At 37.6% G+C, this 16,517-nt stretch overlaps 1 long non-coding RNA gene across 1 annotated transcript in view; it reads left to right on the top strand.

Annotated features, from left to right (window-relative positions):
• The window catches only part of LOC118227368, an 18,808-nt gene extending 5,199 nt beyond the window's left edge, over positions 1 to 13,609 (top strand). Inside the window, exons 2-3 of the long non-coding RNA XR_004765264.1 lie at positions 6,597 to 6,887; positions 11,749 to 13,609. This is a non-coding gene — a long non-coding RNA (uncharacterized LOC118227368). The remainder of the gene's footprint in view (positions 1 to 6,596; positions 6,888 to 11,748) is intronic.
• The last annotated feature ends 2,908 nt before the right edge of the window (positions 13,610 to 16,517 follow it).

A 16,517-nucleotide genomic window follows, 5' to 3' on the forward strand; every position in this document is an offset into this window, starting at 1 on the left:
TTTTTTTTACTACGTTCAATGTATTCTCATACTCGAGTACAGCATCTCTGTTACCGGTTGGAGAATGAGATGAAACGACTGAAAGCGGAGGAGGTGGAGCCCAGAATTATGAATGGCAAACCGCTTTCAAAGTAGCTTTCTCCATGTCTCCGGTTCATCATACGTCACACATTTCGAATATAATATAGCTAGTAGGGCCTAATAGCTCCTCTGTTGATTACTACGTGCGCGAGAAAACTGCTTCCGCAGTCTTCTGATGGATCTCCAGATTATATGGATTCTGATCTAATACATTGACGGACCGGTGTGTCATTCACAGTTCGAAGTTAAACCGTCACCGTCTAGCGGAATTTATGATTCTGATACCAGCACGGTACAGAACATTGATGTAGGCTACAATTTCGATTGAAAGCAAGCAGGAATTTGATCGATCAACAAATAATGAAAGTTTATAAATACATTGGTAAACACATTAGTGGAAAAGCTGAAAATGGAGAAGAGAGCAGAGTTTGATTACAAAGTGTTTTCAATTCAAATGATAAAGTAATTGTGGAAACAATACTCAAATGTGCTTATCTCATAGCAGAGGACTTCACTCAAACCAACTGCAATGCAAAAACGAAAGTAAAAATGTAAAAAATCATATATGACGTATTTTCCCTTTTCATCACTGTTAATTTCAGATTAAAAGATTACATGGTTTACCTAACATATTGAATTGCCTTGTTCCCTTTAGGCAAAGTATACTCACCAACATCACTTCTAATTTCAAGGAACTGAAGCAGATAATTTTTATGAAAGTTATATAAATTTGTAACATAAATTGTAACTTCAGAGTAGTGGTAGGTGAACATCCCACTGTAGAATGCAACCTGTTTAAACTGGAATTACATTTGTGAAATGTGGGTACTGGGCCAGTATGTTGGATCACCATAAGACAATGAATATATAAAATGAAAATGTGTTGCAAATGTGCATGTGATCACTAATTATTGTATTCACATTATCACTGAGGTCTCACCTCATAAACCACTCGACCAGGTTACATGAGAAGCATTACATGTTGCACTGCGTTTACTTTAAGCAATGGTCAAAATGGAATGGTTAAAAAATCATTGAGATTGACCCTGAAATATTACAAATATCTGTATTAAATTGATTAAATAAACACTTCAAAATATAGTGCTTTCTCACAATTTGAAAATAAACGCATTATGTAATTTCGCATTATTATTATTATTATTATTATTATTATAGGCCTATATTTAGTTCATGAATCTGTACGTAAGTGGAAATAGAAGTATTCCCAGTTCATATGTGTAACATGAGATGTGTATTACTGATTGATATTTTAGATACAATTTTTTATTAAGCTAAGAATGGATGCCGAAAGTGAATCAACACCCACGAGCCATGGAGAGTCCACACAAAGCCAGTGCTAAACAAAAGTGCCTGTGTGTATTTGAGCATGAAGTGATGTTTGCTAGAATGGACAATTTGTTGATACTTGGAATTTCTCCTTCCATCACACTGTTTAATGTGTTTTCAATTTTCTATTTAATAATCCTTAGAAAAGACCTGTTTTGAAATCACATTAAAAGTAGAATTATTTAATTGCTTTTTTGTAAAATTGTCAAATGACTGATGATATTAAGCCTTCATTAAACCTACAATATCTGAATGAGGCAAGCTCTTAGTGATTATTCAATTCTGATTTATTTTCTTGAAGATTAAAACCACACACCACTCAATATGACACTCAAATACATGCTGCTATGTATTTATTATTTTATTCTCACTTCAGAGCTCTGCACAGCAATGTGCATGTACACAAATGCACATACAGAAACTCAAATGCACACACATGCACACACTCACAGATGCACTCATATCAGTCTCTCTCTCTCTTTCTCTCTCTCTCTCTGGTTAAAAGCACACACACACACACACACACATGCACGCACGCACACACACACACACATACACACACACGCGCACACACATGCACACACGTAAACATACACAGACACACACAAACACACACACAACACACGCACACACACACACACACACACCACACACGCACACACTCAGACACACACACGCACACAGAGTTGTATGCATGAGCCGTGTTCCAGAATGTAAAACAATTGGATGAAATCCAGCTCTGCTGCAGCCCAGCCTTGAAATATTTAAACAAATGTCCCCCCCTTTCATTAATTAACCACGCATTTGTTTTTATTTAATCAAGAACACATAATGATGTTCCACAAGTGGCTAGCAAAGTAGGATACATAGGTTAATACCTATAAGTGAGAGGTGTATTTATTAAGCATTGTGTGTTATATTTTTGAGGCCAATCGATCATTTACAGCTGAAGGCCTCTTACATGAAGTTGTTGGGTTGTTCACATGCACACACACACTCACACACAAACACACACACACGCACACTCATGCACACACGCATGCACACACACACACATCAATACAACATATCATTATTATTTTTCTTTGTCAATTTAGGTGTAATACAACACATGGAGAATGAAAAGTCTTTTGATAATCATATGAAGAGAAATAAGGAGAGAACCATTTAATTGATCAATTAAAGCAGTTCATTACACAGATGAACTCACCCGGTTTCTTGGGTCTTAATCGGTTGCTGATTTTATGGTGAAAAGCAAAAACCAGCCACCCTGCAGGTCTCCGAAGGTCAGAGTTAATATCACTGGTCTGATAGATGGACATGTGACTAGACGTTCAGGACAATAGCTGTTTCAAACTTATGGAGAAGCAAAGAGATGGAATTTGGATGGACTTCACTTGAGATGACAGCAAAGGACACAAGGTAGACCAGGATACTGACAGCTGCATATATATGCTGGACACCTGAACACCTATATATTCTGCATGGTTCTCACAGAGCCACATTCAACCCAGTAGTGCTGATACAATTTGATGTTGAAAATTTACCAGGACAGTGTGGTGTAAGCAAGCACTACATTTAGCAACTGGCAACATTTAAATTGGGATGAACCAGAATGAAACAAATTGATGGTTTAAGTAGAATCACTATAAAGACCTTGCAGATGTGCTAGGTTACTTTATTTTCTTTTTTGCCTTTAATTTATTTCAAATTTCACGGTTTGGTCTATTTACTCCCCAAAAACAGGGTTCTAGCAAAAATGTTACCGCTAAGCAGAACTGTAGTTGTAGCAATTATTTTGTAATGATTCACTGACTTGATGTGTCTGTTTTCCTATGTTTTCTGTTTTCTTGGCAGAGTGAAGTTTCAGGGACTTTTGTCAGTGTAGTATAATGGTTAGGGAAATGGGCTTGTGAACGCATAGCTTGCCAGTCCACTTCTCGGCTGGCACTCTGTCATGGTTATCCTTGAGGAAAGTACTTAACCTGAATTGTTTAGTTAGAAATATCCAGCTGTCTGAAAGTAATATGTAAAGATGAAAGGTGTCTGTAAATCACTCTGGATAAGAGCATCTACTTAATGCTGAAATGTAATTTCACTCTTTGATTGAACCAATCACAAAGATATTGCTCTCCACAGAAAATAAATATTATTGGTGAAACAAGTAAGACAGTTATGCCACTTGCTTGCTCGGCCCTGTTTTTGATTTGAAGTCTCATTCTCCCATCATGACTTGTCAACTGTTTATACCTGATCTATCCTTCTCCCCCCACCCTCAGGTGCTTGATCTGGGAAGATGAACAATATATTATTGTTGGAACGTGAAGATAGACAAGTGTTATAACAAATATTAATAGGCAAAATAAAAGTAATAATATACAAATCTGTACTATGATGTGTGTCTACTTTTGAAGAACTTGAAAAAGCTTCACTGATATAATGAGATATTTAGCAATTATATTTAGTGAAGTCAAGATATGATATGTAATCTGTGATCCTACTCCCTTTCTCTATTTTCAAGAGGAAGGGTACAAGGGAGAGAAAGAGAGAATGTGAGTTTGTACATACTTGCATGGATGTGTGTGTGTATTTCTGTATATATGTATGTGCGTGGCGTGCATTCGTATGTGAATTTATGCATGGGTTGTGTGTGTGTGTGTGCATGTGTGTGAGCATGTTTGTGTGCTTGTGTGTGTGTGTGCATATGTGTGAGTGAGTTTGTGTGCGTGTGTGCATTTGTGTGCATGTGTGTGTGTGCGTTTGTGTGCGTGTGTGTGTGAGCATGTGTGTGTGCTTGTGTGCGTGTGTGTGAGTTAGTTTGTGTGCATGTGTGTGTGAGTGCGTTTGTGTGCATGAGCACGTGTGTGCGTGTGTGCATGTGTGTGTGTGAGTGCGTTTGTGTGTGTGTGTGTGAGCATGTGAGTGCGCTTGTGTGTGTGTGTGGCAGTACGTTTGTGTGCATGTGTGTGAGCATGTGTGGGTGCATTTGCTTGTGTGTGTGTGTGTGTGTGTGTGTGTGTGTGTGTGTGTGAGTGCATTTGCATGTGTGTGTGTGTGTGTGTGAGTGAGTGCATTTGCGTGTGTAAGAGAGAGTGCATATGAGTGTGAGAGTGTGTGTGTTGTTCATTCAGTGGTATACATTACTCTCCTCCCCTCAGTCTGAGTGCTTGCCCTGAGGGCCAATCTCTGAAGGCATTAAATGTGAGATAGCTTACAGTGTTCGATTCACCCATGATGGATTACGGTGTCAATTTAAAAGGGGAAGGATTAATTTGTCTCAATGATTTTGCTGCACACTGAAAGCCAGGCCCCTTTTTCTGTCCACGTCTTCTACATTTCTTTTCAAATTTTAAATGCACTTTAAAGTCACCATAATGGGAGGTGACAGAGAGGGTGTCGAGTTCTCCCAGTGTTACTCTATCATGTCTTCACCACAGGTACTTTTTTTAAAGGAATGATGGGTCCAGATTTATCCATTAAAATGAAACAGAATCCAGAACACATCCAGTCATATTTGGGTTCAGACTATACGTCACTCACTGTACACACTATGACTGGTACATATCTAAAAAAAAAATAACATCAATGAAAGGAAACTAATACTAACAGGGTTGGGGATAATTTCATTTCAATTTAGACATTTCAGGAAACTAATTGAAATTTAATGAATCATCAAAACAAGTCCTCTAATATTATTGAAATTTTCGAGTTAATCAATTGAATTTAAATGTAATTTTTGAATTTATTATATTAAAATGAAGTTGACCTCAATTCTGAATACTAACCAAACAGACTAGCAGTGGGTTTATTAAGAGGTGAGAATCATAATGTTTCAATTCATTCATATAACATGAAATAAAACTCACGAATGAACCACAAAGGAATGGGTTAGATATGATATTGTAAACAACTCTGAAGCTAATCAGAGATAGGCTGTAATATAATGAATTCATATATGTGGATTAATTCAAGGTGTACACATTGATTTAGATTTACCAGTGGATATCACACTTCTTAAAATGTTAAAATATGTATTATTCTGTTTATCAGAATAATATAAATGCCATATAAACGCATGGAAAATATGTTTCAGTTAAAAGGGCATTACAAGAAAACTTTGAGAAAAGTTGTCAACAACTTCTGCTGCAAAATCTGCACCTGCACAGCAAAATAAAATGCTTATGTTAAATAACTCTGTGTCCTGTGGAGATAAAATGTGCTTTATCACAGTGCACTAAGCATTGGACCTTCTATTGATCTAAATCAATAGCTTTGATATGTCAGATGGTTGAAATATAATTTCTATATTTACTTTATGAAAGTTATTTTGACATACATGACTTTAACTAAAAGTAGTTCGAAAACATATATAGAAACAGTTTATCAACAGGGCTGGGGTAGTAGGTTTGCATTGGCCCTGCTTAGTGTAGATATGGGAATCTATAGGAATAGGAATAGGAATTCACAATATAACTATTACACACATACAGTAATTAGATCATAGATTGATTAATTTCAGTGCTGTCTTTAATGGAAATTTGTGTTTTATTGATCTGTTGAGCAGGCACAGTGTCTGAGGACATTGAACACATTGTGCAAAACCAGATTGGGGAATGTGCCAGAACAGAGCCAGGACAAAAGAAAAAAAGAAAGAGAAATAAAGAGTAAGAAAGAAAGAGTTCAATGGTCAGATTGTTGGGATGAAGGCTTCATCTGTGTCATGAAAAGAGAAGGAAAGGACAGACTGTAAAAATCTCAAAAAAAGAGAAGATAGGAGGAGTGTCCTGTATTAGCTTGTCAGATCTGTTCTCTGATCAGGGATTCGGGGGTGGAGTGTCACACCATCTCATAGTCACTAATTTACTTGTTGCTTGCATGGAAAGTAACAGTGAACACAGAGGAACTGGCTGTCCACAAATGTCAAACACAAAATCAATCAAAAGAAACCCATATTGTTTACGCCATTGACCTACCTTTCCATGTAGACAGTAAAATGGTCGGTGTTAATGCAACTCACACAATTTGTATGGGCCCAAAATAAATAAAATGGGCTCTGCCAAAGGTAAAATGTACCCAACAGCGTATTCAACACTGGAGTATGTTTGTTTGAGTATGTTGCATTTAATTTAAAAGCTTTCTTTACCGCCAGACTTCTCTTACATTTACAGGGACTCGTTTCATCCTGAAATGCTGGCAGAGTTTTGTGGTATGGAGACGGGTCTCTGTCAGCATAGAGATGCCTTCCCTGGAGGTCAGCCTGTTGAGGCAGGCATTAGGTGTCACACAGCAAGGATGCTGCCACCTATTGAAGTCTGTCTGAAGAAGATTAATACGACATGCCAGCTTTCGGAAAGCACTCCTTTTGCTGAATATCTATCCTCTGACACAAGACAGATCATAGGCAAACACTTTGTTATATACCTGTTGTGGACAATGCATTCAACCCAGAATTTTTAATGGTAAGACATATAACTCGTTTTTTCTATGCAATTAAATATTAATAAAAAACTATTTAAATGCTTATTTAGTTTTTTTAATAGCGTGCAAAATGTCATGAATGCCTTCAGCCTTTTTAAGTAAATATCCTCTTGTAGATTAATTTATTTAAAAATCAAAGATCATTTGACTCATTTGAATGAGACATTACAGATTCTATGGTAGGTCAAAGGTAAGTAAATCTTACGTGTCTTACATATTGTCAACTGTGTTTTTTCGAAAAAAGAAAGAAAATAAACATAGCAAAATGCGCTATGAGAAAACCAATTAAATAGGCATACTGAAAGGATTGCACCTTTTTTTCAAAACTTTTGTTAAATACATATATTATTTAAGGACAACAGGAATGTAACTGACAGTTGTCACATTAGATTAGACTATTTATCTTAAATGATATGTGTCAGCTGGGACCATATACCCTGTAAGAGTTGATTTAACACTGAACATTATACTATATATTTTTATCTGAAGAAAGTAAATACAATAAATCACACACTACATAGTTATTTAATAAGCAAGGTATTAAAACAATGACAAAACGTTTTCAGTTGTGTTTTTGCTGAAAAACAGTTGCATCTTTTTGTAAATTTGCCTGCCAAAGTCTTATTATCCGAACAAAAATATGATAACATGTATTCATTGCAGATCCCTGTGGAAATGTTTGCAAGAAAGAAATATGCAATAGGCAAATATATGCAACTAACAACAGAAAAAAATTGTTTTTGAATATGACCGAATGGTGTGAGAAGAATTTGAACAAGGCTTGAGCTGATGATTTGATAAAGTTATAAATCAAGCTTATTTCTTATTAAATATCTACAAACTCACATTGGCAGGTTTGCATTGCTCAGTAATAGTTTGTTTGGTGGTCCAAACCAAAGCACCTACACTAAAACACAGACAAACACAGATACACACACACACTGTTTCCAGGACTGGAATAAGCAAGCAAGCAGGTGGGACCATCTTACATTGGTAACGTTTTTAACATACCTGACCAGGTTTTTAACAAAAAAAAAAAAAAAAAATCTGCTCTGGATTCTGTATTCATGTTATGGTAGAGCATGAATATTATGGCAGAGCATTATTTTGCTCAAATTGTGGAATTCTGTTTTGCCTGTAAAGGAACTGTGCTGCAAATTAACTGCTTTCAAATATTTTCCAAAATGAGGTATGATTGTAGATAGTGGTTTATGTTCAAAAAGTTAAGTATTACCACATAGAAAGACTTACTGAATTGGGGGCTCATTAACTCGAAAGAGTAAAAATATCACCATTGCATTATTGTGTAAAAAGGTGCATCCCTCATTTTACTAAATATTTTAATAACTAAAACATTATTGTATTTTAACAAAACATTATTTTGTTTCTGTTAAAAAATATGCATTAAAGCAAATTGAGTCATCTTATTTCTGTGGCCCACAATCTTCATAAATATACACGATTTAATGATTTAACAAGAACTTTCACTAGATTGAGAGAATGCTCATGCTCTTATATCAAAATGACTTTAGGGGTCAAAGGTCACTATTTTACAAAACCAGTAATCCCTGGGCCCACCTTCATCTTTCTAATGACACTTGAAATGCATGGTTGAGAGTTACTTTAAAATTCCAAAAAAATACCATTCGGTTACAAACAATTTCTGTTCATATTTATTATTTTATGTTACAACTCTTTCGATTTGACTTTCAAGATTTGTAAAGTAAAATTACTGTCAGAGGAGGGTGCAGAAGGTGTTTGAAATGCTGATCAGGCACAGCAATGAACTAGGGTGAAATATGTGTGCTGTTTGAGCCTCTGTGAGAAAAGACTCTCGAAATGATCAGAAATGGACCTTGCTGGCTATGCATCAGAGAGAGGCCAGCTCCTGTCTCTACAAGTCAAAGAAACTCCAGTGGGCAAAACAGAATCTCCTCCCAGGTTTTATTTAAGAAGCAAAAGACTGAAGTAGCTTCGGCCATATATTATACTTGAACCAAACAACTGTCTAGACCCTGATTGACATAAATGCATTCCTGAAATCCCTTGACTATAAATGAAATGAAATGAAATGATCAATTAGCAATGCCCCACATACAATAAAGCCAGGGCTTCTCAATTTCATTTGCATGTCCATGTGTTTAAAAAGTGCTACTTAAGTGCTTAGTTTGTATTCAAAATTTAAACATTTTCTTTTGCAGTATAGACCAAACATTGCAAAATTGAAACCCCCCAAAATAAAACAATGGTTTGATTTCTATCATTTATTTACAGATGAACTCCCGCTGAGGCAGCCACCCTCTGAGGTGGAACCTGGCACCTTAATGCTTTGTAAAATAATGGAAATAATAATTAAAAAATATTAAAAATGATAAAAATATTACTGTAATTCACATTCTATAATATTATACAACTGTAGAATTGAAGAAAACGCAATAACCAATTATTTTGCACAAACGTACAGCACTCAAATGTGCGTAAATGTGCTCTTGAGTGTGCATAGATTCTGTTCTTACCTAAGAACAAATCTCAAATAAGAAAACATTGGTGAATGTCAGAATCTTCGTGAAAACTGCATAAGTGGGTTTTAAGAAGAAAATTCTTCTTAAGAACGGTTGGTGAATGAGGCCCATTGTATTGTGATAAGACTGAACTGAACTGAACTCTTCATACTTTCTGCATTTCCTTCAAAGGCATCGATGTACATCGTTGGCCTCGTCCTGCCAGGGATAGGGCGATTTTACATCAAACAGGGTCAGTAAGTAAGGTTACTGTATCTTCCCAACAGCCTGTCAGTCACACAGACACTGCCACTTGTCATCAGTGAAAGCTATGCCTGCCCTCCAATCAGCTCTCTTCCCTGTAGTACCATGGTAACTGTGGAGTGTGAAATAGTCACCGGTTTGTGAGTGAGTGCGTCAGAGTGGTGCACACGCTTTAGCTGCAGTGTTCCTGGTGAGCAGGTGGCACAGTGGTAACTCAAGATGTGCGATCGACAATTCCAAATTGAGCTGAAAAAAGAGAGATAAGAAGTGTTAAACAATTTACATAAAATAAAAGCCGGGGCTTTTTATCATGTGAATACTGCACAGCACAGCTTCTGCAGGGCTATAACACACATAATTTCACTTCATAGCAGTGTTTCTAAGCCTCTTTTTTTGCTAGGACAGATCTTGCACTTAGCGACCAGGCAATTCCTCAGCGCTTTTAACACAACTCAACAGACAGACGACACAGGCAGGGAGCTGTATTTATTTCCACGGATAGCCATCTGAGGAGGGAAGGCCCTGCTCTGCGCATGATTTAATGAGTGCTGAGTGCTTGTGGTATCCACAGTGTTGCCGAAGAACGCGGGTACATGCGATAAGCATGCGAGGCGGCTGCCACGAAAACCACCGTCAAACAAGTTTTTGGATCAATTACAGAGACACAGGAGTGCAATGTTTGTGTGATCTTTTCAACAGCTGACCTGGGAAAAGACGTAGCTTGCAGTCAGTAAACTTAACTCTGCCCCGTACCGCTGTCCACCAGCGATCTGTCCCGTTGAGGTGCCAGCAAAGATGATCTACAGTGACAAGAAATCAAATTTAACAGTCTGAAAATTATATCTTTGCCACCAGGCATTCTGTCACATTTTTTTAACAGTGCAAATAATTGAAGAGAATTAAAAAAAAAATTAAAAAAACAGATTAAAAAAAGGCTGAAAGTGTAGCAGGTAACAAATTATATATAATATGCACTATATTCAAGTAAAAACCTAAACAATAAAAAACAATTTAAAATGGTCATTCATAATTGTCTTCACTTGGGTCAACTAAAAGTTATGACAGCTCTTCTAATCCAGCTGTCTCAAGGCAGGCAGCATTTGCTTCAGCATATATTGTTATCTGTGCATGTGCCATTGTATATCCCCTTTCCTCAATTATGTTTGTAATAATATATACCTCCTCTATGAAAATGTATTGTCAAACATGGAGAAAATATGTTATTAAGGGTAAATTAAACATAAGAGACTTTTTTTTTTTTTAATTAAAAAACTTTACGTATGTCTAAATTACAAACATGGAAGATGTGTTTCCAACCCTACCAGCCTACCATTGGGATTTTGATTCCATTCCAATGGCTGAACATAAACTGCAATCACAGACTACAAATATTATTTTTATCTATTTACATCAAACTGCATGTTATTATGTTTGTGATGCACATATAGAGAAATGGATTATATGTGTAAGCATATCTTTACTGAAGACACTGTAGGGAGTAATTTGGTGTACTGCTATTTGTTCGTTTGAAAACTGAGTATGGTGCTTTAAGGAACATTTGATTCCATTTCATCAAGGACATGAGAGTAATTCCTACTCAGAAGCCAGGCTAGCTTAACTGGTTTGCAAAGTCTGCCTTTGCCAGGAGCTCAGTGTGTCTCTAGAGAGATGGTATCATGTTTATATGACATTAAGCTCTTTCTGTACCTATACCTTGTTTGATACATATCACCTCTAACAAACAGGTGCATTTCTGCAAGCACATTACCTTCATTGTGAATTATTCTGATACTGCAAGACTCCAAATGTCGACATTGCCTGAGGTTAACAGCCTGACTTCATTTGGCATGAGCATTTCAAAGAATAAGTTTAAACGTAAACACTGGGTCTCATGAAGGTGCTCCAGACAATGAGGACAGTGTGTAAAAAGCACATAGTCTAGGAAAGCCAATGTGGGAAATTCCTTCTAGGCAACCACTTGTTCACAACTCAGCCGGTGTTAAACAGGCATGCCACAAGATAATAAAAGATTGTGCCTATCTATGCCAAATAAAACTTGGTGGCTCTAAATCTGCAGGTGAGATCGATCAAAAAGCTGAAGGCCACATGAAGCACCTGACACGCAAGCAAATGCAAAGTGAAATCGTCAGAAGAACCTCAACAAGCACGTCCAGCTCTCCAGCAGCTTGGGATCCCGAAAAGTGAACCAGCCGCATCCTTCCACCACAGCGTCAAAGGCCCATTCGACTGGAATGATCATTTTTGACACTCAGGTGTGACCCTAATATTAAATGATCAAGAAAACTCATTATGTTGAATGTGTTATATTAGTTCATGCACCGGATAATCTTTAATCACTCAGAAAGTCACCTTTATTTATTTCCAATGTTTGGTGGACTGTGCATACTAAGGATCTTGGGGCCACAAATCTTTGTGCAAACCATTTTTTCCCTCTTCTGTGAAGGAAAAAAAAAATCTTTTGTATAGCTCATGTGAGGCTTTTATCTTGTCATAAAATCTTCAGACTGTTCACAAGTGTCAACTAATACCAGCACTTGGCTTTCAATGGTCTAGACTTTCCTTTATGTGGGAAACATTATAAGAGGGAGACTGAGGCGATGGGTGTGAGACAGATCCTTAGGAGAAGGGCGTGACTTTTGAAAGGCGAGAGGATTGGGTGACGTTTGTACTCCTTCGCCATGCTATACCAGGGCCGTGGCCTGTTTTAGCTCCTGAAAGAGTTTGTGTCAGGGAGCAAATCACACAACGTCCACCACAATGGACTCCAGATCCACTGTGTCATTTTCGTACACCTAATCCCTCACTCCAATTACCGACGGGCTGATTTTAATGAAATCTCACCATGTAAAATGAATGCCAGTGACCTTGTAGTCCCTTATCCGCGTTTGCATGTATTCCTGCATAATCAGGCTGTTTTGACTTTGTCAGCTTCTTTATCTAATGAACGTATGTCTTATGGGTGATTCATATGCGCAGTGTTTCACTGCTTTCTTGTTGATGTGAGAGCAGTGATTAATGCACACACACAGTGTGTTTTCATTAGTGATGTGAATGTTCGCAGAAACAACATACCGATAATGAAGTGGCCACAAAATTCACAGAGCTAACTCAAGACTGAATAGTGTGCCTTGAATCCCTATTGGGTTTTGTGCAAGATGATTAGAGAATGAAGATTAGATTAGAGAATGAGAAATGTAATAAAATGAAGTTAAAACTCTAAGATAAGTCCCAGGAGAAACTTTGGATTGTATGTAGGGGAAAGTTTACAGTGGCATTCAAGTCAAGCTCCACTCGTGTTTGCACAAAAAGTATCTGTGATACGCAACCGCGGACACTGACCTGCAGATGAAACACATTGTGCAGAATGCCAGCATTATGAGTCACTGACTGCAATGTAATTGCTTCCACATTACAGGCATTTCCCCTCTCATGGAAGGCATGGCTTGTTCTTGAGTCCAACAGAACAATGCCATATGTTGCCAATGAGTTTGCTTTACATAATACTGCTGTTGCATTCTGCTTCTTCATGATTAACATTGAGAGTCTCTTATAGGGAATAGTAATATAGTATTAGCCAATATGTAGGGACACTTGCATGTATGCATACTTATTTATGTACAAGGTGTGTTCTCTGGGTGGTTGTATGAATACTTATGTTTGAATGTTATTCTATAATTCTAAGAAGCAAAAATGCTAAATTTAAGAATTTTAATTAATGTCTGTTTGAACACAATATCTAAATTAATCTCATTTGTCATGAATAGTAAATCTAATTAATTGCAGGTAATTTAGTTTCATGTCCTGTTGCTGACTCAGTGCTTTGCATTTTAGTGGTTTCAATGTACCAATCAACAATTCAATGTACCATGATATATGTCATTCCAGTGACAACACAAATCATAAATACCACGGAAATTTGTTTTATTGCTCTCAAAATATAATACGATAAAATATGCCTGTTTTTCCCACACTGTTGTCATTAGTAAACCACACTATTTTACATATTGCATGTACCACACAGACACAGACACGCACACACCACACACACACACAATAGTTTCCTCAGCAAACATTGTTCGTTTGAAATGGTGAAGCGTCTCTGTCAGTAACCTCGCTTCAACCTTCATTGCACAAAAGGCAGCGTCATGTCTTCATCTCACTATCGCTTCGTTGCATTCTAATTCACAAGTAAACCGCAGAGCAACGCTATCAATATCACACAACATTATTTATATTATTTATTTATTACAACACGGCAAAGCAGTATTGTTAAAAAAACACTACCAATAAGCAAGAATGGTAATGGGGTGTGCTTTTAATTATCTCAGAGTGATGGCAACATTGCTTAGCGCCACTGAGGAATGGCTCTTGGACAGATGTGTGGAGTGGTTTGGAGTTCTCTCTTAATGGCCAGAATGAAGGTAGATGGAGAGGAGAGTGTTTCTTGAATAGCCCATTCTCATGTTCTCTCCCCTGTGCACATCGCTGTGGGCCATAGATTATGTTGCTATTCAGGACTATAGCGGCAAAATAAGTCATTTGTTCACTAATTGGAATATAATTAGAACATATTCTGGAATGAAAAAGATGAGTGTAGCTGTGAGGGCTGAAAGGAGATCCATGGGTATGAATGAATAAAGGAGAAAGACTTTGTCATGTCCTTCCCTTCCCTATGTAAGGATATAATCTATTCAGTAAAAATGAAAAAAAAAAATAAATAAAATAAATAAATAATAATAATAATAATAATAATGATAATAATGAATTGTATTTGTTCAACACCTTTTCTAGAATACATATATATATATATATTTGATTTAAGTCCTGAACTGTACATGAAACAATATAAAACTGTCAACAAGTTATAAAGTAAAAAATTCTGTAAAATAAAATAGATATCAAATGACATCAAAATGACATAAAACTAAAATTGCAATAAAATAAAATAATGTCAAAAGCATGCATTACACATCACATCGCAGAATTCACAAAAATTAACTAAACCAAAAATGGTACAAGAATCAGCTAAAACATTTAAAAAAAAATGAATAAATGAACCATCCTCACAAAAATTCACTTGTTAAAAGTTGAGGACAGAGAAGCCATAGTTATTGGAACAATTCATGTTAGATATTCAAACAGCCTGGAAATATTTATGATAAACCTGGCTCATTGTGTCATCAAATTCAAAGTCAACATATTACTAACCACAACAGAAACTACTGCCTACCCAACCCGCCCCCCCCCAACCCCCCCGCTCGCCCCTCACTTTATGCCATGCCTCCTATCTGCAATGCCCGAGCGATGATGATTTTTGTCATTAACGAGTTAATAACAAAACTCTAAAAGTCATGGGTGAAGATAAAGGGGGGGGGTGGGGGGAAAGAAAGCAACGCATTGTGCCCGTGCTGACAGGCTCTCTTGCCTGCCCCCGAGGGGACTTGACGGGTCAGCCATGTCAAGAATGTGTGTGTCTAATCATCTGCTGATCACTATCTCAGGCCCAGACATGGGCCTGGACAGGGGTAACCGTCAATGAACAATGGCTCCACTCCCCCAGACTGTTCTGGACTGTTCCGCCAGACCACATGACAGCCTGTGGGCCCCTGTGCCGACACGTCATGACATTAACGATCAACACATCAATTACCCGACGGGTTATTGGCCCAAAGCGCACAAACTTAAATGTTACCCAGGGCTTAGAAGAAACAAGGCCGACTACACCTGACTTCTGTGGTACACATGGGACAAAGACGTACAGACGGGTGACAAATTATAGGAAAAACTTGAATAAATGAGTGGAGAAGGAACATAACGAATTGTACTGCGTGATCCAATTAAGCAATGAACATCCTATCATGCTCTGTGGCATGTATAAAAATGCTGAGCAGGCCTAGTTGACCTCGATTTTGGATCAAGATGGCAAGAGCAAAAGATCTGAGTAACTTTGAAAGAAGTTTCATTATTGGGGCACAGGTGGCAGGAGCTTCAGGCATAAAGACTGCTCAACTAGCTAGTGTTTTTCAATAGGAATAGTGACTAAAGTGACATCTGCATTCAGATCTATGGGAAAGACATTAGAAAATGGGGTTGGGAATAGTGGTCAAAAGCGCATATTCAATGACCATGATGCTACTGCATTAGTGCAATATGTAGGGAAAAATAGAAGAGCAACTCTTCCTCAGGTAATTGAGAATGTCAATGCAGGACATGATCAGATTGTGTCAGCAAGAACAGTCCATTGACAACTACATCGAGAGGGATATTATAGTAGCGTTGAATTGCATAAAACCCTTATTACAAAGACAAATGCACATTTGAGAGTTCAGTGGTGCAAAAACCACAGGCATTGGTCTACAGAGATGTGGGGAAAAACTGATATGTCAGATGAATCATCCTTCGCCATATTCTCAACAAATGGGCGAGTGTGGCATACACCAAGAGAATGGTACAGGCTTGAATGCTTGACCCCTACAGCGAGGGGGTCTGGTGGCTCTTCTATGCTGTGGAGGGCATTTTACTGGCATGGTGTGGGTCCACTTAGAGGGAAGGGTCACTACAAATCGATACAAAGTCATTCTAAGTGATGACTTTTATCCTATGATGAAACATTTCTATCCTGATGGGAGTTGTCTCTTGCAGGATGTCAATGCCCCCATCCACAGGGCATGAGGGGTCACTGAATGGTTTGATGAATATGAAAATGATGTGAATCATATGCTATGGCCTTCGCAGTCACCAGATCTCAAGCCAATTGAACATCTATGGGAGGTTTTGAGCCGACATGTTAGACAGCGCTCTCCACCACCATCATCAAAACACGAA

Source organism: Anguilla anguilla, chromosome 5, assembly GCF_013347855.1.
Source record: "Anguilla anguilla isolate fAngAng1 chromosome 5, fAngAng1.pri, whole genome shotgun sequence".
Taxonomy (NCBI): Eukaryota; Metazoa; Chordata; class Actinopteri; order Anguilliformes; family Anguillidae; genus Anguilla; species Anguilla anguilla.